The sequence below is a fragment of the Sapajus apella genome, unplaced genomic scaffold (genome assembly GCF_009761245.1).
Source record: "Sapajus apella isolate SASKATOON/1434 unplaced genomic scaffold, GSC_monkey_1.0 scaffold65, whole genome shotgun sequence".
Classification (NCBI taxonomy): Eukaryota; Metazoa; Chordata; class Mammalia; order Primates; family Cebidae; genus Sapajus; species Sapajus apella.
This window is the reverse complement of record NW_022437005.1, coordinates 11,605,363-11,632,475: the sequence shown is the minus strand read 5'-3', so window position 1 is coordinate 11,632,475 and position 27,113 is coordinate 11,605,363. Positions and strand designations below refer to the sequence as shown.

The 27,113-nt window shown below is 43.5% G+C and overlaps 1 pseudogene; it reads left to right on the top strand.

Annotated features, from left to right (window-relative positions):
* Nucleotides 1-253: 253 nt before the first annotated feature.
* LOC116530200 lies at nucleotides 254-26,994 on the top strand (annotated as a pseudogene).
* The last annotated feature ends 119 nt before the right edge of the window (nucleotides 26,995-27,113 follow it).

Here is a 27,113-nt window from a genome sequence, read left to right as displayed (position 1 = left end):
CTAGAGGCGTGCGCCATCAAGCGCAGCTAATTTTTGTATTTTTAGTAGAGACGAGGTTTCACCATGTTGGCCAGGCTGGTCTCGAACTCCTGACCTTAGGTGATCTGTCCCCCTGGCCTCCCAAACTGCTGGGATTTCAGGCATGACCCACTGCACCCGGCCTTTGACCCCATTGTCTGATGTCTTCCTAGAAATAACCAAGGTTGCAACTCCTGACTGTCCTGGCGCAGGCCCTGGTTTACTTAGGGACCCCATGGTGGGGGTTGCCCACGTGCACCCCTATGCTAGACACCCTCATTCCCGCGAGAGCCGGAGCCCCTTCCTGGCCCACATCGTCTGGCGGTGTGGTGCACTACAGCCAGGCCTGGCCCTAAAGGATGGACCCACCTGGGGCACTGGGGCATCTGGGAGAGCTATTGGTGGAAGAAGCCCAGGTTCCTGAAGCACCAAGTGGGCAAGAGTTTATTTTCAGGATGGGACACTTTTGAGAGTGAACAAGTGCTTACTGTATGGGATTCAGGGACAATGCATAGACCAGGCCTGGCAGCCGGGCATGTGGTTCCTGTTGGAAGGTCGCACAAAAGCGCCTGGTTGGACATTGCCCCTGATATTTGGTTATTACAGAGGTTAGGCTATGCGGGCCCTCGCGGATGGACCTTGAAGTTTTTCCCAGTTGCTTCCTGTTAGGAATAATGCAACTGGATCCCAAGGACTGCCTTTGTGCATGCATAACAGATAGTTATATCTGTCAGAAATATTCTTAGAGGTGAAATTGGCTATGGTGGGGTATGTCCTTTAATATATTGGGTAAACATGGCTAAATTGCCCTCCTTAGACACTGTACTAATTGACACTCTGGCAAATAATGTTTAAGACTGTGGGTTTCCACACATTTTCACCAGTGGGGTCTTTCCAAACTTTTGGATCTTTGCCAATCCAACAATGACAAAACTATATCTCACGGTTTTAATTTACACTTTTCCTAGTATTTTGAGATCCTGTCTTGAAGCGGTGATGGCCCTGTTTCTGCCTGCTGCAGTCAGAAAATGTGTTATCACTTCCTTCTGTTTCACCATTTTTTTTTTTTTTTTTTTTTTTTTGGGGGGCGGAGTTTTGCTCTTGTTACCCAGGCTGGAGTGCAATGGCGCGATCTCGGCTCACCGCAACCTCCGCCTCCTGGGTTCAGGCAATTCTCCTGCCTCAGCCTCCTGAGTAGCTGGGACTACAGGCACGCGCCACCATGCCCAGCTAATTTTTTTGTAGTTTTAGTAGAGACGGGTTTCACCATGTTGACCAGGATGGTCTCGATCTCTTGACCTCGTGATCCACCCACCTCGGCCTCCCAAAGTGCTGGGATTACAGGCTTGAGCCACCGCGCCCGGCCCCACCATTTTTCACTCTTAAGAGTTTCTAGAATTTGTGAAAGTAAAATCTTTTTGGGGGCTTGAGCTTTTGTGTGTGTTGTACACTACTTGGAAAGCACTTGCACCAAATCTTACCTTTGTAGATTCTTCCTCGGTGTTTAATACTCAGACCATTTTATCTAGAGTGGCCTCCTCTAGTTATTCTCTGTCACCTTTTATGTTATTTCCTTCACAGCTCATCACTCTGTAACCATCCAACGGCTTCTTGACTGTCACCCAGATACAGCCAATTTTTCAAGATGGGAATTGCAATAGAGGAAGAGTTCAGTATACACAGAGCTGGATAAACAGGAGACCAGGGGTTTGTTATTCCTCAGATCAGCCTCTCTTCAAATTTGGAGGCTAAGGGTTTTTTGGGGGTGTTTTGTTTTTGTGACAGAGTCTTGCTTTGTTGCCCAGGGTGGAGTGCAGTGGTGTGGTCTTGGCCCACCACAGCCTCCATCTCCTGGGTTCAAGCGATTCTCATGCCTCAGCCTTCCAAGTAGCTGGGATTACAAGCACGCACCACCATGCCCAGCTAATTACTTGTATTTTTAGTACAGATGGGGTTTCACTGTGTTGGCTAGGCTGGTCTTGAACTCCTGCTCTCAAGTGATCTGCCCTCCTCGGCCTCCCAAAGTGCTGGGATTGTGCAGTCTGGAGGCTAGGGTTTTAAAAGATAGTTTAGCAGACACAGGGCTAGGGAGTGGTGAGTGCTGATTGGTTGGGTTAGGGATGAAATCATAGGGAGATGAAGCTTTTGTCTTTCTCTGGGTCAGTTCCTGGGTTGGGGTCACAAGACCAGATGAGCCAGTTTACCAGTCTGGGTGGCTGGTCCGTCACAATGCAGGGTCTGAAAAATACCTTGAACACCAATCTTATGTTTTATAATAGTAATATTGGAGTAATTGGGGCGGTTGGGAATCTGTGGCTTCGGGCTGCATGACTCCTAAGCCATAATTTTTAATCTTGTGACTAATTTGTTAGTTTCACAAAGGTGGTCTGCTCCCTAAGCAAGAAGGAGGTTTGCTTCAGGGGGGAGCTGTTATCTTTGGTATAGAGTGAAATTATAAACTAAATTTCTCCCCAAATTTGTTTGGCCTATGCCCAGGAATGAACAAGGGCAGCTTGGAAGTTAGAAGTAAGATGGCGTCAGTTAGGTCAGGTTTCCTTTCACTGTCATAATTTTCCTATGTCGTATTTTCTTATTGTCATAATTTTTGCAAAAACACAACACTTATTATTATTTATTTGTTGACTTGTTTATTGATACATTCTTTGTTCTATTCCTGAAAGGAAGCTCCATGAGAACAAATACATGGGTCTGTCTTTCTCACTGCTGCATGACCAGCAGTCTGTCTGGAGCATGGCAGGTGCCTGTCGCATGCCCTGTTGGTGCTCATGTCTCTTGCCTGCCACTGCTGTCAGCTCTCTGGTTGTGGTGGAGAGTTCCCTTGAATGCTGCCACCTCAAGCATCTTGTTGCTGTCCTCTAGGGATTATCTAACGATTTTCTTTCTTTCTTTTTTTTTGAGACAGAGTTTCTGCATTGTTTCCCAGGCTGGAGTGCAGTGGCGTGATCTTGGTTCATTGCAGCCTCTGCCTCCGAGGCTCAAGAGATTCTCCCGCCTCAGCCTCTCAAGTAGCTGGGACTACAGGCGGCCTCCACCACGCCCAGCTACTTTTTTTATTTTTAGTAGAGACAGGGTTCTACCATATTAGCCAGGCTGGTCTCAAACTCCTGACCTTGTGATCCGCTGCCTTGGCCTCCCAAGGTGCTGGGATTACAGGCGTGAGCCACCGTGCCCAGCCCATCTTACAACTTTCTCTGGAAGCCTTGGGAGCAGGCACAGCCTGGAATTCAGGGAAATTTAACATCCCCACAGCACCTCCAGTTTGGGTGGCCTTGGACCGACCCAGTCACCATTTTTCCATGTAGTTCTCAGGAATAACTGTAGATCGTGCCAGGAATGCAACATCTTGAGGTAAGGGAGAGCTGGTCAAACAGCCCAAGCTCAGTTCCAGTCTCCTGCTGAAAACAGGCTGTCCTTCAACATGTTAGTCCGGCAAATGACATGACCCTGGGATGCCAAGCCCAGGGCAGCCTGCTCTCCGGCATCCCTCATCTGTGGTGCAAGTGGGGCATACCCAGTTGAGACTCTGTTTGCCCTGAGCAGATTTATTGAGCCTCGGGCGACCAGCATGCAACGAATGCCTCTCTTGTCCCTTGCTACCTGTCTGAAGGTAAGAAATTTGCTTCATATAACCTGTTGAGTATGAATGCGTTCTGTCTCACTGGACGCAGACATGTTGGTAACCAGCACACAGTGAACCTGCTTCACAGCCGCCCTTAACTAACTGGGAATATATGCGTCAGCCTTCTGTCTCCAGAGGACCAATTCCGAGTCCTCAGTAGAAGTGAGCCTCAGTGACCGTTAGTGGTGACCAGCTCAAAAATGCCCCCTTTGGTTGGTCCTCCTGGTCTTCCTGGGCTCGCTCTCTCACTCGCTGTCTCTCTCCTCTCCTGCTCCTGGGATCACCTCCCAGGTCAAGTACCTGCATCTAAGTTCTTGACTCCAACTCCAATTAAGTCAATATTCAAAATATTTGTTGAAGAAATGGATGGGTTGATGATGGTACTTCTGAAGTTTTCCCTTGTCAGCCAGAAGCAGATCAGCCCTGCAGGTGGAAGATGAAGGAAGCCAGTTGGCACCCGACCTGGGAATGCAGGATCAGCTAACTGAGACATGGGCTTCAGCAGGACATGTATGCAAGTGTTCTCACAGCAGGGAGGAGTGCCTGGCCCTGACTTAGGGTGGTGAGCATGTTTTAGAAGAGGTTGATGGCTTACCAAGCTGCCTCAATTTACCTAACTTGAGTAATAGTGGAGGAAGCCCACTATTGTGTGTGGCCTGCTCACATGTGCCCACCTACTCGCAGAAGTCCAGGAGGACAGCTGCAAAGCTGTCTGCTCAGTGAAGGAGCTGAACGTGGACTGCTCGGTGTCTCTGTAGCAGAGGCTGTCAGGCGTCCTGCCCACGTCTGTCCCGCTGCACGCTCCTGTACTCTCCACAGCAACGCCTTCTTTTGGGTAGAGGAAGTGCCAGGAGGTAACGCTTTGGGGAGCAGTTCTCAACCCATGTCAGGTGCAAAGACCCTGGCTCCCTTTCCCCTCAGGACAACTCTCCGGCATGTCTACGTGGAACTCAGCCCAGTGGTCCAAGAGTGGTAACCCCTACTGGCTTTCCTCCCTTCCCAGCCTCACTGCGCACTCCTCTACTGCTGTGTCCTGGGGTCATCTCCTAAGTAAACAACTTGCACTCAAATCATTCTTTAGAATGCGCTGTTGAGGAATTCAGTCAAAGACACCATCACTCATAGGTCATTTTGTTAATAATACCCAATAAAACATCTCAGCCACTGCTCTGGTTTCTTCCTCTGGTTCCCTGAAATCTGTAACCACAAATCACTGCTTTCTCTACCAAATGCTTTCCCTTTAACTCACCAGAAAAGTCAGATCCTCTCTGCTCATGGCTAGTCTTCCATTTTCCAAACTCTACTACAGACAAGAAAAAACGTGAGGGAAACTCTACTCTTGCCCAAGGGAACTTGGTGTTTATAATTCCTGACTGCCACATGGGCCATTGTGTGGTTGCTTAGCTTCCTGATGGATGATCCAACAGATGTCACCTTGCACTGTCGTGACAGTCTTGTTGGGACCACATGAAGTGCAGCCGTAGCATAGGTAATAATGTTCTGGGGGATTGGTGGACTGTCCTGGTAGGGGAGACTGGTGTCAACAGATTGTCCCATTCAGTCCCTGGAGTAGCTGTTAATGGGCTATCTTATCTCCACGAGGGCCTTTGGCATTTTACATTGCATAGGTTGCCATCTACCATATTAAGAAAATTTCCTTCTATTTCTAGTTTAAGAGTTTCAAAAAATCATTAATGAATGTTCAATTTCATTTCGTGCATTCCCTTCATGTATACTTGATCTTATGATTTTTCTCAACTAATTTGTTAATATGATAAAGTCTAATGTTGAGTCATTCCTGCATTCCCAATATAAAGCATACTTTTAAAATACATTGCTGGATTTGACTTGCTAACATTGTGTTCAGGTTCTTTGCTTCTACATCCACAAAAATATTGGCTTCTAGTGTTCTTTCTAGTATAGTACTTGCTTAGAAACTATCAAGATTAAATTAGCCTTACAAAATGAGTTGATTTCTTCCTTTTAAATCTTCTAAATATGTTTAAGTTTTGAATTTTCGATTTCTTGAATATTTGATAGAATATTTCTGTTTTCTGTGTGAAACATTTTAAACTGCTGATTCCATTTCTTTTTTTTTTTTTTTTTTTTTTAGAAGCTTTTTGCTCTGTTGCCAGGCTGGAGTGTAGTGGTGTGATCTCGGCTTACTGCAACCTCTGCCTCCCAGGTTCAAGCAATTCTCTTGCCTCAGCCTCCTGAGTAGCTGGGACTACAGGCGTGCACCACCACGCCCAGCTAATTTTTGTATTTTTAGTAGAGATGGGGTTTCACCATGGCCAGGATGGTCTCGATCTCGTGACCTCGTGATTCACGTGTCTTGGCATCCCAAAGTGCTGGGATTATAGGTGTGAGCCACTGCACCTGGCCAAACTGCTGATTCTATTTCCAATCTAGCTTTCGACTTCTTTTCCAGGCAGTTTTGGCATCTTTCTAAAGGAATCATCCCATTTCACCTAAGTTTTCAATGTTGTTATTATCGTATTACTCATGTCTTATCTTCGTAGCATTTGCAGTGATAGTCTTCATTTCACTCATAATGATTATTTATTTGTAGATTCTCCTTTTTTTTTTTTGGCCAGCATCTCTCGAAATGCCGACGTTTTGTTACTTCTCCTCCCCAAGAGCTAACTTTTGGCTTTGTGGAACTCCTCTGCATCTTTGTTTTGTGTTTTTACATTTATTTCATATTTATTATTTCCTTCCTTCCTTCCTTCCTTTCTTCTTTCTTTCTTCCTTCCTTCCTTTCACCTTTCTTCCTTCCTTCCTTTCTTCCTTTCTTTTCTTTCTTTCTTCTTTCTCTTTCTTTCTCCTTCCTCCCTCCTTCCCTCCCTCCCTCCCTCCCTCCCTTCCTTTCTTCTTCCTTCCTTTCTTCCTTTCTTCTTTCTCTTTCTTTCTCCTTCCTTCCTTTCCTCCTTCCTTCCTTCCTTCCTTCCTTCCCTCCTTCCTTCTTTCCTCCCTTCTTTCCTTCCTTCCTTCCTTTTTCTTTTCTTTCTTGACAGAGTCTTGCTCTGTTGCCCTGGTTGGAGTGCAGTGGCTTCATTCATCTTGGTCCACTGCAACCTCTGCCTCCCGGGGTCAAGCAATTCTCCTGTCTCAGCCTCCTGAGTGACTGGGATTACAGGTCCCTGCCACCATGCCCAGCTGATTTTTGTACAGGCGGGGTTTCACCATGTTGGCCAGGCTGGTCTTGAACTTCTGTCCTTGTGACCCACTCGCCTTGGCCTCCCAAAGTGCTGGGATTACAGGCATGAGCCACTACGCTCAGCCTTATTATTTCTTTCTTTGTACTTAGAGTGTATTGTTTTTAAATTTCTCTGGTTTAAGCTGAACACTTAATTTTCAGCCTAGCTTCTTTTTATAAAGACTAAAACTTTATTATTCTTACTTAAAAGAAATGAAGCAAAAGAAGTTACAGAAGAACGTATGCCTGACCACGAGGCAGGTGGGTTGGTGGGAAGGCAGAGCTGTTCTGCTGTTCACTGTAGTGCTGCCCGTCACTGGTGGAGAGCAGGTCACGCTGTGAGAAACAGACTCACCCGTCTAAATCCAAAGGTTGGACTCGGAGACCTGGAGAACAGTGGAAGCAAGACTTTAATGAAGGTCTTGCACGATCGGGTATCTGATGGGCAGGCAACCCAGCAAGTTCAAAAAGTTTATCCCCTAGTGTACAGGTCCCTCCCCCGGTTCCTCATAGGCTGAGTATTGTGGGGCCACAGTCTTCCTGGACGTCACCTATTGGTTGTTGGGCAGGGGTTTTAGGTGTTTTCTTTAGGATTGTCCTGCTGACAACCCTAATGGTTGTTGCAGCCACAACGCATTGCAATCCTGGTCAGCTCAGGGGCTTTTCACCTGCTTGACTTATGCCCTGAGTAGCTGGGCAAGCTGGTAACAGACAAAGCAAGCTATTTTGCAAGGCAGTCAACTTTCATCTTAGACTAACCTTTTTTGTTCAAGTGAGGGCAACTAAGGTGGAGGCCGGGGGTGACAAACAGGCATTGGCTCTCCAAACAGGGGCCTTCTGTACCCTGTTTCTTCTGTAGTGTGCTGTCCTAAACCGATTCAAGGCACTTTGTCTTGGAAATGGACCACTGTATACATTATTTCCTTCATGCTCAGTACGAGTAGCTCTCTCAGGGTTATTTTTAACGTTCAAGAGGTGAAAAACAAAGCCTGCTTGCAGCCAGTTCCGTAATCTAAGGAATCGAAGTAAAATTTTGTTTTGTTGAGAAAGGGTTAAAAAAATAAAGTCCAAAGAACACTGAATCGTCAAACATTTGCTTCTTTTTAAGAATGTATGTACGTTTTACAGCCCTGTGTCTTACCATCAGGAAGGGTGTTCCTGACAACTAATAAAGCCCCTTTGGCACAGGGTGCCAGGGCACACCTGCCCACGACAAAGTGAGGTTTAGTAACTGCAATGAGGGAGCCACATCAGAGGCTCTCCTGACTTCAGCACGGGATAGACAGGATTGCAGAGAAGGGAGGAGTTCAGGTGAAGTTTAAAATGAAGCCTTCTTTGACAGGCTTAAAGCAGCGCTGTGAGTCACAGGACAACACATCACACTGGGTTGAGAGGCTGACTTGGGGATCAGAGCTCAAGACAAATGTGCCGTGTTGTATCCAGAAGCCCCTTATCTGAGGCTGTGTGCCAAGGTGAGAGCTCCAGGCTGCTCCTCTGTGTGGAGTGGCCTGCATGGCTGGGCATCTGCAGGCGGCAGGATTCGAGACAGCATGGTTTCTCAGAGCAGAGAAGTGGAGAGGGAGGTTTCTCAGCACAGAGGCTGAGGGTGCTGCCTCAGGCTGGCTACCTTCATTCCTTAGCCCTGCTCCCCCATTACCCAGGGGTCTGACCCTCCTCCCACCCATGTCCTGGCTCCCAGTCCCCCAGGCTCCAGAATGCTTGTGCCAAGGTAGCTAGGCAACCATAAGACACTCACCCTTGGTTCACTGGAAATAGTAACACCAGAGTGTCCTCCACGCGACCCCAGAACCCTAATGAGGTCTTCCTCAAAAACCATCCCCACTGGGAAGCCCCAAGCCAAGTCGCCCAGTGGGAGTCACGTGCTGCTGCCTTACTCGAAGCCAACTTTCAGCCTGTCTTCTAAGAAATGCAGTTAGAGCTTTGCACTTCCTGTAAGCACTCCTGTAGCTCTGTCCACACATTTGGCTGTGTTGTATTTTTGTAACTGTCAGTTTGGAATGTTTTCTAAAGTCCACTATTACAATGTTTCTCTGTCCCAATGTGTTATTTAGAAATGTTTTTAAATTTTTGAATTAATTTCTAAATTTACCTTTTAATCAGTGAATTCTCAGTTGATTGAGAATTTGGGCCGGGAGTGTCATCTCTGACATCCACCCCGTGGAGATTGTTGACACTAACTTTGTATCCCTCCTTGTGACGTTTTGTACATTTTCCATGGCACTAGGGAAGAATGTGTGTACTTCAGCTGCTGGGTGAATGAAATGTCCCTTAGATGCTGCCTGTCCCTTAGAAGTGTCATATTAATTAGGATAAGGCTGAAGAGCCCAAACAGAGAGACCCAATGCAGGTCTGAAGCCCACTGCATGCGATTGCTCCAAATGACGTTGACCCATGGTTGCAGGGCTGGGTGGGCGCCGCTGCACGTGGCCAGCCAGCCCAGGACCCAAGCCGTGGCTTGGCCACCTTCACCATGCAGTGTCCCTGGCCGACCTCTGGTTGTCTCCACTCCAGGAGGGCAGGAGTGTGTCTTCCTCACTGTTTTTCCTCCAGACAGTGCTCAGCACGCAGGAAGTATTCAGTAATATTTGTTAAGAACACGCATCAATGAATAAAGAAAAGATGGCCCCTTAGGCATCATAGCAGCAAAATTTAATACATGGATTTTTTAAGTTAAAAATTTTTTCAATTAGCAGGACACTGTATGGCTCAACATTTAAAAGATACAAAATAACATCATCATCATCATCATCACTATTATTCTGGTAGCTTTCTCGGCTTCCCAGTTCTCTTTCCTGGAGGTATCTGCTGTTAACAGCTTATTTGTGTTCCCCAGATGTGCTTCATACATACACAAGCATACGTGCATATGTGCAGACTGGTTTCCAAAATGTTTTTCCATCACAAATCGCTCAACTTCAACCTTGTTTATTCCATTATTTCTGCATCCACGTGGAGAATGTATTTGGTGTCATTTGTTGAGAAGACACTAGGTGGCAGTATATTATCACAAGGAGGAGGCTGGGGCCGTCTACACTTGCTTTTGGCCTGGAGCCACGGCTCAAGCCTGGAATCCCAGCACTTTGGGAGGCTGAGGAGGAGGTCCACTTGAGCCTAGGAATTCAAGACCAGCCTGGGCAACAAAGCAAGACTACACCTCGCTACCAGAGAGCCTGAGGCTGGAGAAGCTCCAGTGAGCTGTGATTGCACCACTGTTCTCCAAAGGAAGAGAGAGGTGAATTTTCCCCTCTCTGCACAACAGGTTTCTTGAGCATATATGTGTATGTACGGATGCATGTATGCACACACACCCCCACACACCCATCTACCAATTTTAATAAATTCATGAGTACTTGGGTAAGTTTAAAATGTGTTATAAAATTGAGCTCTGAGATCTGACGTGGGACTGAGCTATTTTTGGCTTGTGGAGAAAAGCATGATTGTAAAGCTGTTCCCAGTCTGCACTCCAGGGTCAGCCCTCCTAGATCTGCATAAGTCTCATCCTTCAAAACCGCTAGCTTCAAATAATTTACATGCAAACCAAAAACATAACCTGTGGTGCTAAAGTGTCAATGGAAGCGCTTTCACTTTCACCACATTTGTATTTCTCCTGGCTTTAAAGAATGAATGGACTCCTTTCCCTCCCACACCCCGCCCTGCTGCCCAGTGACTCTCTCCTGGACGGATGCCATGCCTTTCCCTTTTCCTGTTGGTTTCTAGTGAGCTAGGTACAAGCAGGAACAGATGCATACATATTTTCTTTATTAAACCCCCTATCAAAGATTGCATGCTATAGACACTGTTCCATGTTCATTTTTCATTTAACAGTACCCTGGAGATCGCTTCTCAGCCTTTTGGCTAAGATCATGTATAACATTACCCTGGAGATCATTCTTTATCAATATGTATAGAGAAAATTCATTTTTAAAAGCTCTTTAAATATTGAGCTATACTTTACATGTGGAAAAGCATAAAAATGTTAAGTCAAAGAAGTTCATAGCCAGGTCACCATGGACCCTCATGTCCAGCTCCCAGCAGGCCCCTCATGCCACTCCAAGCACCCACAGTTGTGCCCTAAGAGAGAAGATCAAGAAAAAGTTCATGGCTGTATGGCATTCTGTTGTGTGGCTATGGCATATTTTGCCATATATTTCCAAGTTTTGCTGTTACAAATGATGGCTCAGTGCCTTGAATCAGTCATAATGCCTTGAGCCTGAGGCAGGAGGGAGCTGGGGTGTTTATACCCCAGGTCCTGTCAGTCAGTGTTGAGTGTTATTCCCTCTACATGTCTGACCTCCTGCACATTCATTTCTTGAAAGAGCCTTTGGGCCCGGAGATGAGATACAGGCAGCTGGAGCTGACTGGAGCTGGTGCTGGAAAGCTAGGGTCTGAGGGCCATTGGGGGAGGTTCACTGACACCCTGGCTCATGGAATCTTAAAGAGTTTTGGAGCAGAAAGGGAGCTCGGAGCTATTCTAGTCTACCCTCCTCCCTTCTCTCATGGAGCTGGGATATGTTTCCCTGAGCACTGCATTCCCATGGTGAAGAGGAGGCTCAGATGGGAAAACACTCTGCAGCTTGCATTTTCCCCCAAGTTCTGTCAAGAGTGAGACATTGTGCCTTGACATAAGTGCATTTTTAAGGTAAGTTTGGGAGCCTCTCACTGATGAATTAAATGCAGAAAAGTCTTTACTATAATTGATAGATCTTTTTGTTTGTTTTGAGACAGGGTTTTTCTCTGTCATCCAGGCTGAAGCGTAGTGGTACAATCACAGCTCATTGGAACCTTGAACTACTGGGCTCAACCCATCCTCCACCAGCCTCCCAAGTATTAATAGCTACGACCACAGTCACATACCACCATGCCTGGCTAGTTTTTTCAGTTTTTGTAGAGGAGGTGTCACTGTGTTGCCCAGGCTGGTCTTGAACTCCTGGACTCAAGAGATCCTCCTACCTCAGTCTCCCAAATTTCTGGGATGTGAGCTACCATGCCCGGCCAATGTATCTTAACTACTTTACTCACACTCCATTATGACTCCAAATAGTATGTTTTAAAAAATACTTAAAATTCAGGAAGAAAGTGACTAGCCTCATGTGAAATAAATATCAGCACGTGCACACACACACACACACACGTGAATAACACGGCTCTTTCAGTAGGACATGTACTTAAATGTGCTCTGCTTCACCACTGTGCTTTAGCAGCTCTTTGATGGTTAGATGAAGCTCAATTTCTCTGAGCTTTACTTTTAATCATGTGTAAAATGGGGATAAAAAACCATATCTGCCCCATGAGTAGCACAGAGTAAACAGTGAATGCTAGATGGTATTTTAGAAGAAGAAAGTAAGCTTGTTGTACTAGTCAGCTATTGCCATAACAGTGCTACGTAACAACCAGACCCAAGTCATTGCCCCCTGGAGATGCACTTCTGGAATGGCGACATGAAGGCTCTGCAGGCCATCTCCCAAACAAAACAACTATAAATGGTGAAAATTATTAAAGGGAAACAGCCACATAAAATTTCTGGAGATTCTCCTAAGGGCATACTGCAAATGGAAAGCATTTATTCAAGAGTATTACTAAATATTGGTAAGAATGGTTGGGCCTGTGGCACTGATCAATGATCTCCTTCCTCTCCCTCCTTGAAGTTTGACTCCAGGTGGATGGGGTCAAGAAGATGGACTCTCTCCACACCCGAGCTCCTGACTTTGGGCTAGGGATTCACCCTAGTAGATGGCATCTCACATCTCTCCCCAGCTCCATGTTGTAGAAGCTCTATTACAGGTAAATGTGGCCAAGAGATCCATGGCTCTGTTCCTACACCTATGAGCACCCACTGGAGTGCAGTGGATTAAACATGACATGGCCCATCCGGGGGCAAGTTTGAGCCTTACCAGTTTGATATTGGGTGCTGAGTGGAGTGGCTATTGTAGTGAATCTGCTGTACTTTGTACTACACATTTGTTTTTCTGTATTGTCCTGTCATAAAGAGAAGTACCATAGAACACAGGCTTAGGACCCCATAAGACTGCTGTACAAGTCAGCCCAGCAAACTGGTTAGATACAACTTTTCTGCAGGTCTCTGGGGAAAAAAAAACCTGGATGAACTTTCTCTCTCATCTTGTTTCCTGTCCTTGGGAGCTTGACCTTGTAACAATATGACAGTATTTTCTCTTGGTCTCCACCATCCAGAGAACAGGAATTTTGGAATTCATGTCATAGTTAGCTCTGAAAATTATCTTAAGCAGTTAAAAGCCATTGCAAGCTCAAAACTGGCTACTCTAGCCCCCTTCTGGGAAAAGCAGTGAAAGCTTCCCAGTGCTGAAGCCTTGTGGCTAAGGCTTTGTCTTTTTCCAATGGCAGCACAGGTTCAAGGTTCAATTCCTGGCTAAGGGAATGAGTCCCTCCTGGTTTGACATCTGTGTGACTTTTACCATTTGTTGATTCTCCTTCCCTCCAAGAACCATCTTAAATTTTCCTTTCTCTGAGCACCTGGGAGGTTATGCTTGGTAAAGTTCAAAAGCCAGAAATACTGGTGATTTGGCATGGCGAAAGTTGGGTAGTAAGAGATTTAAAAGGGTTTTTTTTTTTTAAAGGGCACTATGGTTAAAAGTCAGATTAATTAAAACCATATATTCAAGCTGTAACGGCTTGGGACTCCTTGAGAAAAACAGAAGGTGCCTCGGACCCTGTTTTGGGAAAAACCTCTGTTTTCCTCATGAAACCCCTGGAACTGAAAGTGGATAGATCTCTCTCAAAATCTAAGGCTCTGTTCTGTTTTGCATTGTGTTATCCAACACTTTTGACTTCTGGGGGTATCAGAAATTACTTTGCATTATGAGAGAGCTTTGGTGTGTAATAACTAGGTAGGAAATATACTTTTAGGAATAGCTAATGGTATTATGGGGAGATATTCAGCTCTTTGTACATTTGGATCAGAGAACCATGCTCTTGGCCACCTAGAAGGTATGAAAATGTCCCCACCCCAACAGTGAGAGATAAGACTTTCAGGGGGGATTGGCTAATCAGAATGTGCTGATTGTCTTTGGATTCCTTTGCAATGAAATGCATGGTAAAATTATGGCACTGTTGTTCTGTAGTGTTTCTCTTTTGGGGATCTAGGATCCAGCATAAAAAATGGGATCCTTAATTTTGGGGATTTGTTTTTGCATTTCAGTTGTGCCTGCTTATTAGGCCATAGAAACCACATGTTTCCCTGGCCCTGTTCCTCCAAGGGCTCCACCATGAAACCAATAATCCAAGCAAGAAACTGGCAAATGAAAACCTACAACTACTGCATCTTCTGTCTGTGTATTTGTATGTGCTGTGTGTGATGTTTATATATGAAAGACCTCTGATTAATTGGCTTAAAAATAATATGTGCTTAAATCAAATATTTTGTCAGAAAAATAAAAATTGTAATGACTTTTAGTAGGTTATTGAAGAAACAGTTTTACATGCAAGATGTGAAAGGAAAGTGAAATGTGTTTTTGGTAAGAGATTATAAGAAGGCAAAGGAATGTGGGTTTTGTTGGGCTTAGTTTAGATGACTAAAAGATTGTTTTAAGTTAGATAGGATAAAGCTGAAGGTTTGAACAAGTTGTAGGAAGTTTCTGAAAAATTAATCTTGTAAAAAAATTGTATCAACATATTGGCTAAAGTAAAAGGGATATTATTTATGATTTTCATAAATTGAACTCAAAAGGTTTTTCTTAGAGTGCTGATCTGTTCTTTCACAAAAATTTTTAAAGGGTTGTAAAGGCTTATGAGAATCTTACTTTATGGTCAAATATTAAAATCAGGTAGATTTGTCTGTAAGGTTTCATTAAGAATTGGGTTTAACGTAAATAGTACACTAATTACAGGTGAAATTTGGTTTATTTGTTATAAAAGTCATACAGAAACAATTGTAAAATATGAAGTGCTGTTTGGCTTTTTTTGGGCTATATTTGTTTTTTTTTTTTTTTTTTTTTTTTTTTTTGGAGATGGAGTTTCGCTCTTGTTACCCAGGCTGGAGTGCAATGGCGCGATCTCGGCTCACCGCAACCTCCGCCTCCTGGGTTCAAGCAATTCTCCTGCCTCAGCCTCCTGAGTAGCTGGGACTACAGGCACGCGCCACCATGCCCAGCTAATTTTTTGTAGTTTTTAGTAGAGACGGGGTTTCACCATGTTGACCAGGATGATCTCGATCTCTTGACCTCGTGATCCACCCGCTTCGGCCTCCCAAAGTGCTGGGATTACAGGCTTGAGCCACCGCGCCCGGCTGGGCTATATTTGTATAAATATATTACTGACATGTGTTCCAAAATTATGGGAACTCCTATAATTCTGATACAATTTAGTGTATGTTGTTAATAGTTATAATTGTTACGTAAAATATTTGTATACCATAGAAGTAACCAAATATCTTTTTTAAAAAATTTTATTATACTTTAAGTTCGGGGATACATGTGCAGAATGTGCAGGTTTGTTACATAGGTATACATGTGTCATGGTGGTTTGCTGGACCCATCAATCCATCATCTACATTAGGTATTTCTCATAATGTTATTTCTCCCCTACGCCCCCACCCCCTCACAAGCCCTAGTGTGTGATGTTCCCCTTCCTGTGTCCATGTGCTCTCATTGTTCAACTCCCACTTACGAGTGAGAATATTTGGTGTTTGGTTTTCGGTTCCTGTGTTAGTTTGCTGAGAATGATGGTTTTCATCTTCATCCATGTCCCTGCAAAGGACATGAACTCATCCTTTTTTATGGCTGCATGGTATTCCATGGAGTATATGTGCCACATTTTCTTTATCCATTCTATCATTAATTGGCATTTGGGTTGGTTCCAAGTTTTTGCTATTGTAAATGATGCTGCAATAAACATATGTGTGCATGTGTCGTTATAGTAGAATGATTTATAGTCCTTTTGGTATATACCCAGTAATGGGATTGCTGGGTCAAATAGAATTTCTATTTCTAGATCCTTGAGGAATCCCCACACTGTCTTCCACAATGGATGAACTAATTTACACTCCCACCAACAGTGTAAAAGCATTCCTAATTCTCCACATCCTCTCCAGCATCTGTTGTTTCCTGACTTTTTAATGATTACCATTCTAACTGGCATGAGGTGGTATCTCATCATGGTTTTGATTTGCATTTCTCTAATTACCAGTGACGAGGACCTTTTTTTCATATGTTTGTTGGCCGCATAAATGTCTTCTTTTGAGAAACATCTGTTCATATCTTTTGCCTACTTTTTGATGAGATTGTTTTCTTCTTGTAAATTTGTTTAAGTTCCTTGTAGATTCTGGATATTAGCCCTTTGTCAGATGGATAGATTGCAAAATTTTTCTCCCATTCTGTAGGTTGCCTGTTCACTCTGATGATAGTTTCTTTTGCTGTGTAGTAGCTGTTTAAATTAATTAGATCCCATTTGCCAATTTAGGTTTTGTTGCCATTGCTTTTGGTGTTTGAGTCATAAAGTCTTTCCTATGCCTATGTCTTGAATGGTATTGCCTAGGTTTTCTTCTAGGGTTTTTATGGTTTAGGTTTCATGTTTAAGTCTTTAGTCCATCCTGAGTTAATTTTTAAATAAGGTGTAAGGAAGGGGTCCAGTTTCAGTTTTCCACATATGGCTAGTCAGCTTTCCCAACACCATCTGTTAAATAGAGAATCCTTTCCCCATTGCTTGTTTTTGTCAGGTTTGTCAAAGATCAGATAGTTGTAGATGTGTGGCATTATTTCTGAGGCCTCTGTTCTGTTCCACTGGTCTATATATCTGTTTTGGTACCCACACCATGCTGTTTTGGTTACTGTAGACTTGTAGTATAGTTTGAAGTCAGGGAGCATGATGCCTCCAGCTTTGTTCTTTTTGCTTAGGATTTTCTTGGCTATATGGGCTCTTTTTTGGTTCCATATGAAGTTTAAAGCAGTTTTTTCTAATTCTGTGAAGAAAGCCAATGGTAGCTTGATGGGGATAGCATTCAATCTATAAATTGCTTTGGGCAGTATGGCCATTTTCATGACATTGATGCTTCCTATCCATGAGCATGGAATGTTTTTCCATTTGTTTGTGTCCTCTCTTATTTCCTTGAGCAGTGGTTTGTAGTTCTCCTAGAAGAGGTCCTTCACATCCCTTGTAAGTTTTATTCTTAGGTATTTTATTCTCTGTGTAGCAATTGTGAATGGGAGTTCACTCATGATTTGCCTCTCTGTTTGTCTATTATTGGTGTATAGGAATGCTTGTGATTTTTGCACATTATATCCTGAAACTTTGCTGAAGTTGCTTATCAGCTTAAGGATATTTTGGGCTGAGATGATGGGATTTTCTAACTATACAATCATATCATCTGCAAACAGAGACAATTTGACTTTCTCTCTTCCTATATGAACATCCTTTATTCTTTCTGTTGCTTGATTGCCCTGGCGAGAACTTCCAATACTATGTTGAATAGGAGTGCTGAGAGAGGGCATCCTTGTCTTGTGCTGGTTCAAAGGGAATGCTTCCAGCTTTTGACCATTCAGTATGATATTGGCTGTGAGTCTGTCATAAATAGCTCTTATTATTTTGAGATATGGTCCATCAATACCTAGTTTATTGAGAGTTTTTAGTATGAAGAGGTGTTGACTTTTATCAAAGGCCTTTTCTGCATCTATTGAGATAATTGTGTGGTTTTTGTCATTGGTTCTGTTTATGTGATGGATTACGTTTATTGATTTGTGTTTGTTGAACCGGCCTTGCATCCTAGTAATGAAGCTGACTTGATCGTGGAGGAAAAGCTTTTTGATGTGCTGCTGGATTTGGTTTGCCAGTATTTTATTGAGAATTTTTGCATCAATGTTCATCAGGAATATTGGCTTGAAATTTTTGTAATTGTTGTGTCTCTGCCAGGTTTTGGTATCAGAATGATGCTGGCCTCAAAAAATGAGTCAGGGAGGAGTCCCTCTTTTTCTCTTGTTTGGAATAGTTTCAGAAGGAATGGTACCAGCTCCTCTTTGTAACTCTGGTAGAATTCAGCTGTGAATCCGTCTGGTCCCGGACTTTTTTTGGTTGGTAGGCTATTAATTACTGTCTGAATTTCAGAACCTGTTATTGGTCTATTCAGGGATTTGACTTCTTCCTGGTTTAGTATTGGGAGGGTGTATGTGTCCAGGAATTTATTCACTTATAGATTTTCTAGTTGATTTGCATGGAGGTGTTTATAGTATTCTCTGATGGTAGTTTGTATTTCTGTGGGATCAGTGGTGGTATCCCCTTTATCAATTTTTACTGTATCTATTTGACTCTTCTCTCTTTTCTTCTTTATTAGTCTGGCTAGTGGCCTATCTATTTTGTTAATCTTTTCAAAAAACCAGCTCCTGCATTCATTTATTTTTTGAAGGTTTTTTTTGTGTCTCTATCTCCTTCAGTTCTGCTCTGATCTTAGTTTTTTCTTGTCTTCTGCTAGCTTTTGAATTTGTTTGCTCTTACTCCTCTAGTTCTTTTAATTGTGTCAGGATGTCGATTTTAGATCTTTCCTACTTTCTCCTGTGGGCATTTAGTGCTATAAATTTCCCTCTAAACACTGCTTTAGCTGTGTTCCAGAGATCTGGTATGTTGTGTCTTAGTTTTCATTGATTTCAAAAAACTTATTTGTTTCTGCCTTAGTTTTGTTATTTACTCAGTAGTCCTTCAGGAGCAGGTTGTTCAGTTCCCATGTAGTTGTGTGGTTTTGAGTGAATTTCTTAATCCTGAGTTTTAATTTGATTGCACTGTGGTGTGAGAGACTGTTTGTTATGATTTCTGTTGTTTTGCATTTGCCGAAGAGTGTTTTACTTCCAATGATGTGGTGAATTTTAGAATAAATGTGATGTAGTACTGGGAAGAATGTTGATTTGGGGTGGAGAGTTCTGTAGATGTCTATTAGGTCCATTGGGTCCAGAGCTGAGTTCAAGCTCTGGATATCCTTGTTAGTTTTCTGTCTTGTCGATCTGTCTAATATTGACAGTGGGATGTTAAAGTCTCCCACTATTATTGTGTGGGAGTCTAAGTCTCTTTGTAGGTCTCTAAGAACTTCCTTTATGAATCTGGGTGCTCTTGTATTGGGTGCATATATATTTAGGATAGTTAGCTTTCTTGTTGCATTGTCATTTTTATCTTTGTTGTTTTAAAGTCTGTTTTATTAGAGACTAGGATTGCAACCCCTGCTTTTTTTTCTTGCTTTCCATTTGCTTGGTAAGTATTCTTCCATCCCTTTATTTTCAGCCTATGTATGCCTTTGCACGTGAGATGGGTCTCCTGAATACAGCACACCAATAGGTCTTGACACTTCATCTAATTTGCCAATCTGTGTCTTTTAATTGGGGCATTTAGCTCATTTACATTTAAGGTTAATATTGTTATGTGTGAATTTGATCCTGTCATTATGATGCCAGGTGGTTATTTTGCCTGTTAATTGAGGCAGTTTCTTCATAGTGTCAATGGTCTTTACAATTTGGTATGTTTTTGTAGTGGCTGGTGCTGGTTTTTCTTTTTTAATTTAATTTACTTCTTTCAGGAGCTCTTGTAAGGCACGCCTGGTGGTAACAAAAATCTCTCAGCATTTGCTTGTCTGTAGAGGATTTTATTTCTCCTGTTGATTTGGGGTGGAGAGTTCTGTAGATGTCTGTTAGGCCTACTTGGTCCAGAGCTGAGTCCACCTCAGTAACAGTGGACATCCCTCCTCCCAAAGGAGGTGGTGGACACTCCTCCTTTGCTTTTGAAGCTTAGTTTGTCTGGATATGACATTTTGGGTTGGAAATTATTTTCTTTAAGAATGTTGAATATTGGCCCCCACTCTCTTCTGGCTTGTAGTGTTTCTGCAGAGATATCTGCTGTTAGTCTGATGGGCTTCCCTTTGTGGGTAACCCAACCATTCTTTCTGGCTGCACTTAACATTTTTTCCTTCATTTCAACCTTGCTGAATCTGACAATTATGTGTCTTGGGGTTGCTCTACTCAAGGAGTATCTTTGTGGTGTTCTCTGTATTTCCTGAATTTGAATGTTGGCCTATCTTGCTAGATTGGAGAAGTTCTCCTGGATAATATCCTGAAGGGTGTTTTCCAACTTGGTTCCACTCTCCCTGTCACTTTTGGGTATACCAATCAAACATAGGTTTGCTTTAAAAAAAAAAACAACCCAGAAAAAAAACATGAGTTTGGTCTTTTCATATAGTACCATATTTCTTGGAGGCTTTGTTCATTCTTTTTCATTCTTTTTTCTCCAATCTTGTCTTCATACTTTATTTTATTAAGTTGATTTCAATCTCTGATGTTCTTTCTTCCACTTGATTGACTCAGCTATTGATACTTGTGTATGCTTCACAAAGCTGTGTTTTTCAGCTCTCCCAGGTCATTTATGTTCTTCTCTAAACTGGTTTTTAGCTAGCAATTCCACTAACCTTTTTTCAAGGTCCTTAGCTTCCTTGCATTGTGTTAGAACATGTTCCTTTAGCTTGGAGGAGTTTGTTATTAACCACCTTCTGAAGCTTACTTTTGTCAATTCATCCAACTCATTCTCCATCCAGTTTTGTTCCCTTGCTGATGAGGAGATGTGATCCTTTGGAGGACAAGTGGTGTTCTGGTTTTTGGAATTTTCAGCCTTTTTGCACTGGGTTTTCCTAATCTTTGTGGATTTATCTAGCTTTGGTCTTTGATGTTGGTGACCTTCAGATGGGGTTTTTGAGTGGATGTCCTTTTTGTTGATATTGATGCTCTTCCTTTCTGTTTGTTTTTTCCTTCTATCAGTCAGGTCCCTCTGCTGCAGGTCTGCTGGAGTTTGCTGGAGGTCCACTCCAGACACTGTTTGCCTGGGTATCACCAGCAGAGACTACAGAACAGCAAAGATTGCTGCCTGTGCCTTCCTTTGGAAGCTTCATTCCCAGAGGGGCACTTGCCAGATGCCAGCTGGAGCTCTCCTATATCAAGTGTCTGTTGACCCCTGCTGGGAGGTGTCTCCCCGTCAGGAGGCACAGGGGTCATGGACCCAGTTGAGAAGGCAGTCTATTCCTTAGCAGAGCTTGAGTGCTGTGCTGGGAGAGCTGGTGATCTCTTCAGAGTCAGCAGGCAGGAACATTTAAGTCTGCTGAAGCTGCGCCCTCAGCAACCCCTTCACCACAGGTGCTCTGTCCCAGGGAGATGGGAGTTTTATCTATAACCCCCTGACTGGAGCTGCTGCCTTTGTTTCAGATATGACCTGCCCACAGAGGAGGAATCTAGAGAGGTAGTCTGTCTATAGGAGCTTTGCCAAGCTGCAGTGGGCTCCACCCAGTTCATCAGCTTTGTTTTCTTCCCTGTGGCTTTGTTTACACTGTGAGGGGAAACCCACCTACTCAAGCCTCAGTAATGGTGGACACCCCTCCTCCCGATAGATTTGAGAACCCCACGTCAATTTCAGACTGCTGTGCTGGCAGCAAGAATTTGAAGACAGTGGTTCTTAACCTGCTGGGCTTCATGGGGGTGGGATCTGCTGAGCTAGACCACTTGGCTCCCTGGTTTCAGCCCCCTTTCCAGAGGAGTGAATGGTTCTGTCTTGCTGGCCTTCCAGGTGCCATTGGGGCATAGAAAAAAAAAAAAAACTCCTGCAGCTAGCTCAGTGTCTGCCCAAAGAGGTGCCCAGTTTTGTGCTTGAAACCCAGGGCCCTGGTGGTGTGGGCACCTGAGGGAATCTCCTGGTCTGTGGGTTGTGAATACCATGGGAAAAATATAGTATCTGGGCTGGAATGCACCATTCCTCATGGCATAGTCCCTAATGTCTTCCCTTGGCTGGGGGAGGGAGTTCCCTGACACCTCGTGCCTCCCAGGTGAGGTGACATCCCACCCTGCTTTGGCTTGCCCTCTGTGGGCTGCACCCACTGTCTAACCAGTTCCAATGAGATGAGCCAGGTACCTCAATTGGAAATATAGAAATCACCAGCCTTCTGTGTTGATCTCGCTGGGAGCTGCAGACTGGAGCTGTTCCTATTTGGCCATCTTGCCAGCCAGCAAGATGTAACCAAATTTCTTAGTCAATTTTGGCTTTAATAGTGGCTATCCTAAGACTTTTTGTCATTCACAGACAATTGTTGTCTTGTTTTGATCCTCTTTAAAATGTGATATGCAATCAGGTATAGGATTTTGACAGATGTTCTTAAATGCAGATTTCTGATAACTGGAGATTGTGACATTAAAATGGGGAAAAACTTTTAGGACTCTCTTGGAAAGCTGAAATGTTCATGAATATCAAACAGAACAGGAGTTAATTGTATGGACTGATGTAACAGAAGATGAAGTAATCTTTTTGAAAATTTTTGCTTAAAATGTTGCTGATCCTTTGTTTTATTTTGCAGACTCAGGGAAACTTTTCTTTTGAACTATTTACAGCTTTTAACAGTTGAGTAATGTATACTCCTGTGAACAAAATTTGGAGCATATTTTGTTTCTCTCTGCCTCATTCCTCTAGAATTTGAAAACTATTTGTGAGTATTCTTAACTTGTGGCAATATGGTTATTTGCATAAGTGCAATAATAATCTGTTTTCTTTGGTAACAGGACACAATTGGAGAAACTACTTATTTTTACCAAGGTTTTGGCTGGAATGGCATGCTTTCCTCTAAGGAATCAAACTTGACTTATAGAGCTAATAAAACCCCTTGGAAATATTGGTCTCATACATTGTCTGCATAATCCCTGTACAGGATTTCTGACCTGTGGTAATAAAAGAATGTCACTTTTTTTTTTTTTTTTTGAGATGGAGTCTCACTCTGTCACCCAGGCTGGAGTGCAGTAGTGTGGTCTTGGCTCACTGCAACCTCTGCCTCGCAGGTTCAAGGGATTCTCCTTCCTCAGCCTCCCAAGTAGCTGGGACTACAGGTGTGTACCAGCATGCCTGGGTAATTTTTGTACTTTTAGTAGAGATGGGGTTTCACCATATTGGCCAGGCTGGTCTGGAACTCCTGAACTTGTGATCTGCCTGCCTTGGCCTCCCAAAGTGCTGGGATTACAGGTGTGGGCCACCATGCCTGGTCAAGCATGTCACTTTCTAACAGTCACAGGAGCCTCAAATTACCTTGGGACCTCAAGAGGAAAGGAATTTCCCAATTCATAGGTATTTGAGGATACAAACCCATGGCTGGGCTTGGCTTTGAAAAATGTCTTATCTGAGATTCAGTTTATGGAACAAAGTTCCGTCAAAGCCAATTAGAAAAGCCTATGTGAAAAATTATTCTTGCTGCACTTTATAAATAACCAGGCCAAGTATAAGACGAAAGCTCATTTTTGCAAACAAATTCGTCCTACCATGATTTGTCTTTAGCAAAAATGGGAGACTGGAGAGAGAGAAATTATGTTTCAAAGACAGTGGTACACGGGCTATTAGGCTCTAGTCTTATCAGTTGTTTTTGAATTGTTATTCACCGTACTTATGCTTTCTGATTAAGCTCCTCTTTACCCTGGATACAAGATGTCTTAATATCAGGAATATCATCGCTCCTATTTAGCCTGAAGAAGTTAAAGAAGATGGATCTTCACCTGCTTACAACCTTCATGATTAAGGGTTCCCTTGTAAAAGTGTGGGAATAAATATGCCGGAGGTGTTTGAACCAGAGTAACTCCATCTTGAATAGCAGCTGGGTAAAATAAGGCTGAGACCTGCTGGGCTGCATTCCCAGGAGGTTAGGCATTCTAAGTCACAGGATGAGATAGAAGGTTGGCACAAGATGCAGGTCACAAAAACTTTGCCGATAAAAGAATGCAGTAAATAAGTTGGCCAAAACCCACCAAAATCAAGATGGCAATGAAAGTGACCTCCAGGTATCCTTGCTGCTCACTATACAATAGTTATAATGCATTAGCATGCTAAGAGATGCTCCCCCCAGCCCCACAACACTTTATAAATGCCATGGCAATGTCAGGAAATTACCTTATATGGTCTAAAAAGGGGAGGAACTCTCAGTTCTGGTAATTGCCCACCCCTTTCACGGAAATCTCATGAATAACCCATCCTTTGTTTAGCACATAATCAAGAAATAACCATAAAAATAGCCAACCAGCAGCCTCAGGGCTTCTCTGCTTATGGAGTAGCCATTCTTTTATTGCCTTATGTCCTTAGTAAACTTGCTTTCACTTAAAGAAAAGAAATTATAGCATATACATACAAAAGGAATATTATTTAGTCCTTAAAAAGAAGGAAATCCTGCCATTTGTGACAACATAGATGGACCCAGAGGACATTATGTTAAGCAAAATAAGCCAGGCACAGAAAGACAAATACTGCAGGATCTCATTTATGGGTGTATCTTAGTCCGTTTGTGCTGCTGTAACAAAATACCTGGGACTGGGTCACTTGTAAACACCAAATTTATTTCTTATGGTTCTGGAGCCTGGGAAGTCCAAGACACAGTAGCACTGGTGTCTGATGAGGGCTGCTTTCTGCTTCCAAGATGGAGTCTTGTTGCTGCTTCCTCCAGAGGGGACACATGTGTCCTCACATGGAAGAAGGCAGAAGGGCATGAAAGCACTCATTTTGACCTTGAGCCTTTTAATAAAGGTGCTAATCCCATTCATAAGAGCAGAACCTTCATGATTTAATCACCTCCCAAAGGCCATACCTCTTAATACCTTGGGGATGGCTTCAACATGAATTTTGGAGGGGATGCCATCATTCAAGCCATAGCAATGTGGACTCTAAAATAAAAGCAGGGAGTAGAATCATGGTTTTCATGGGCTGGGGGGAGGGAGAAATGGAGAGATGATGATCAAAAGGTACCAAGCTTCAGTCATCCAGGATGAATGAGTTCTGGAGATCTACTGTGCAGCATGGTGCCTATAGTTAACAACACTGCACTGTATACCTAAGATTTACTAAGGCAAGTAGATCTTATGGTAAGTGTTATTATCAAAAAGTGGCAAAACCAAAACCCAAATGCAAATAATAAAGTGGCTGGGCGCAGCGGCTCACACCTGTAATCCAAGCACTTTGGGAGGGCAAGGTGGGCAGATCACTTGAGGTCAGGAGTTTGAGACCATCCTGGCTGACATGTGAAACCCTGTCTCTACCAAAAACAAAACAAAAAATCAGCTGGGCATGGTGGCCAGTGCCTGTAATCCCAGCTGCTCAGGAGGCTGAGGTGGGAGGATCCCTTAAGCTTGGGAGGTGGAGGTTGCAGTGAGCCATGATCGTGCCACTGGACTCCAGCCTGGGTGACAGAGCAAGACTCTGTGTCAATAATAATAATAATAATGATGATGAGGTGAGAGGAAACTTCAGGAGGTGATGAATGTGTTTATCGCCTTGCTGGTGGTGATGGTTTCACAGGTACATACTTACCCCCAAACTTATCAAAAGGTATACATTAAATATGTACAGCTTTTTGTATATCCATTTTACCGCAATAAAGTGGTTTTCTTTAAAAAAAAAAAAAAAAAAAAAAGCATTAACAATAATCCAGCAGGTCCTTGGGAAGGAGAGGCCCAGGTGTTTGAGGGGTGAGCATCTGCGTCCAGGAGCCCTGTCCGGGAACATGGGCCACATGTAAGGCTGCGGCACAGACAGCCCAGCCCAGAAGGGTATGTGCTGTCTCTGGTCTGTCCAAACTCCTCCGAGGCTTGGTGTGAGATCACAGATGTGTGGCAGCTGATGGCTTCTCCTGTCCTCTACACGGACCTGAATTCCACCATAACCAACTAAAGCATTTCAGCAAACGTAGAAAACAAATACAGGCTTTATGAGTTGTCCAGATCTCATCCTGGATACTGAAGCTTGGTACTTTTTGATTATCATCCCCCTTAGGTACTGGCAGTAAACTCTAGTACTTTTATTGTCTCCAGCTTCATACCGAAAAAGACGGGTCTCTTACAACTGGCCAACAAAAGTGTCACTAGAGCTGGACATTATGGGTGTTCTGACCTGAAGGATGGCTCTGGGTGGCAGGAGAGGCTGCACATTTTGTGGCTTACACTTTCGTACCTGCCATCTTAGTCACCCCCGGGCCCTCTGAGTGTTCTCATAACTGCAGTATTATCTTCCTATTTTATATATGAGCACTTGAACATTTATGGAAATAGGCCGCATATTAAGTACATTGGGATCAACAGTGATGGTTATCCATGCCCCACAAGAAGAGGAAGTCACTTCTTTGTATGAAATGGAAATGAAATTGAGAGACCCAGGATTTGTTTCCTTTGCTGTGATCATAATTGTGATCTTCTTGGTGCTGATTTTGATTGTGGCTCCCAAGAAAGGACGGACCAATATATTCGTCTATATTTCAATCTCTTCTTTGATTGGAGCATTTTCAGTTTCTTCTGCCAAAGGCCTGAGAATTGCCATTAAGGAATTAGTGGACTGGAAGCCAGTTTAGAAGCATCTCCTGGTCATTGTTTTGCTGGCTATACCTGCGCTCTCAGTGATTGCATGGATTAACTATCTCAACAAGGTGTCAGACACCTTCAATACATCTCCTGTGACTCGACTCCCATTTATTTGGTGTTCTTCACATCCATGGTAGTGACTTGCTCTGCCATCTTACTCCAAGAGTGGCACGGCATGAAAGCTGGCGATATCACCGGGACCCTGAGTATCACTATTACCCTTGGCATGTTTCTTCCACATGCTTTTAAAAATACTGATATTACCTGGAGTGAGCTGACGTCCACTGCTAAGAAAGAAGTCATGTCTCTGAAAGGCAATGAGAACAATCCTGTTTCACCAGAGAACCTGGAGTGTTCAGACCCGGATACAATGATAACTTAAGGTGGTTTAACAGAACTGATGATTGAAGTCTCTAGAAATACTGAATTTTAACCAGTATGAGACACTCAAAGAGGAAAATGAATGCTTGCTTTTTGGAACTAGGAGTGTTAGCATTGTTGAAGTTCTAACTAATTTAGATGTGAGGCCAGGTAAAAATGCCATTTTGGCCATTAAATGTGAAAATCAGGCAGATTCTCCTCCAGAAGACGTCTGTTGCTTTTCATTTCTGCAAACTTTGAAATATTCCCTAAGGATCAATGAAGTCAAAGAGCTATGTGTGTCTCCGAATAATCTCCTTCTTCTGGCCACAGTGTATTTGTCTGTGCCAGGTGCTTCTTCACTTTGGTGGCTGTGTGACTTACAGTCATTCATTGACAGAAAGTTAGCAGTGTTGTGCCGAGGGGCGGCGGGACCGCAAGACCTGTTTACAATATTTAGCGAGCTCGGCCTCCCTCAGACCCCCGCGAGGAGGCCCCGGACCCAGCCCCCCGTCCCGCACGG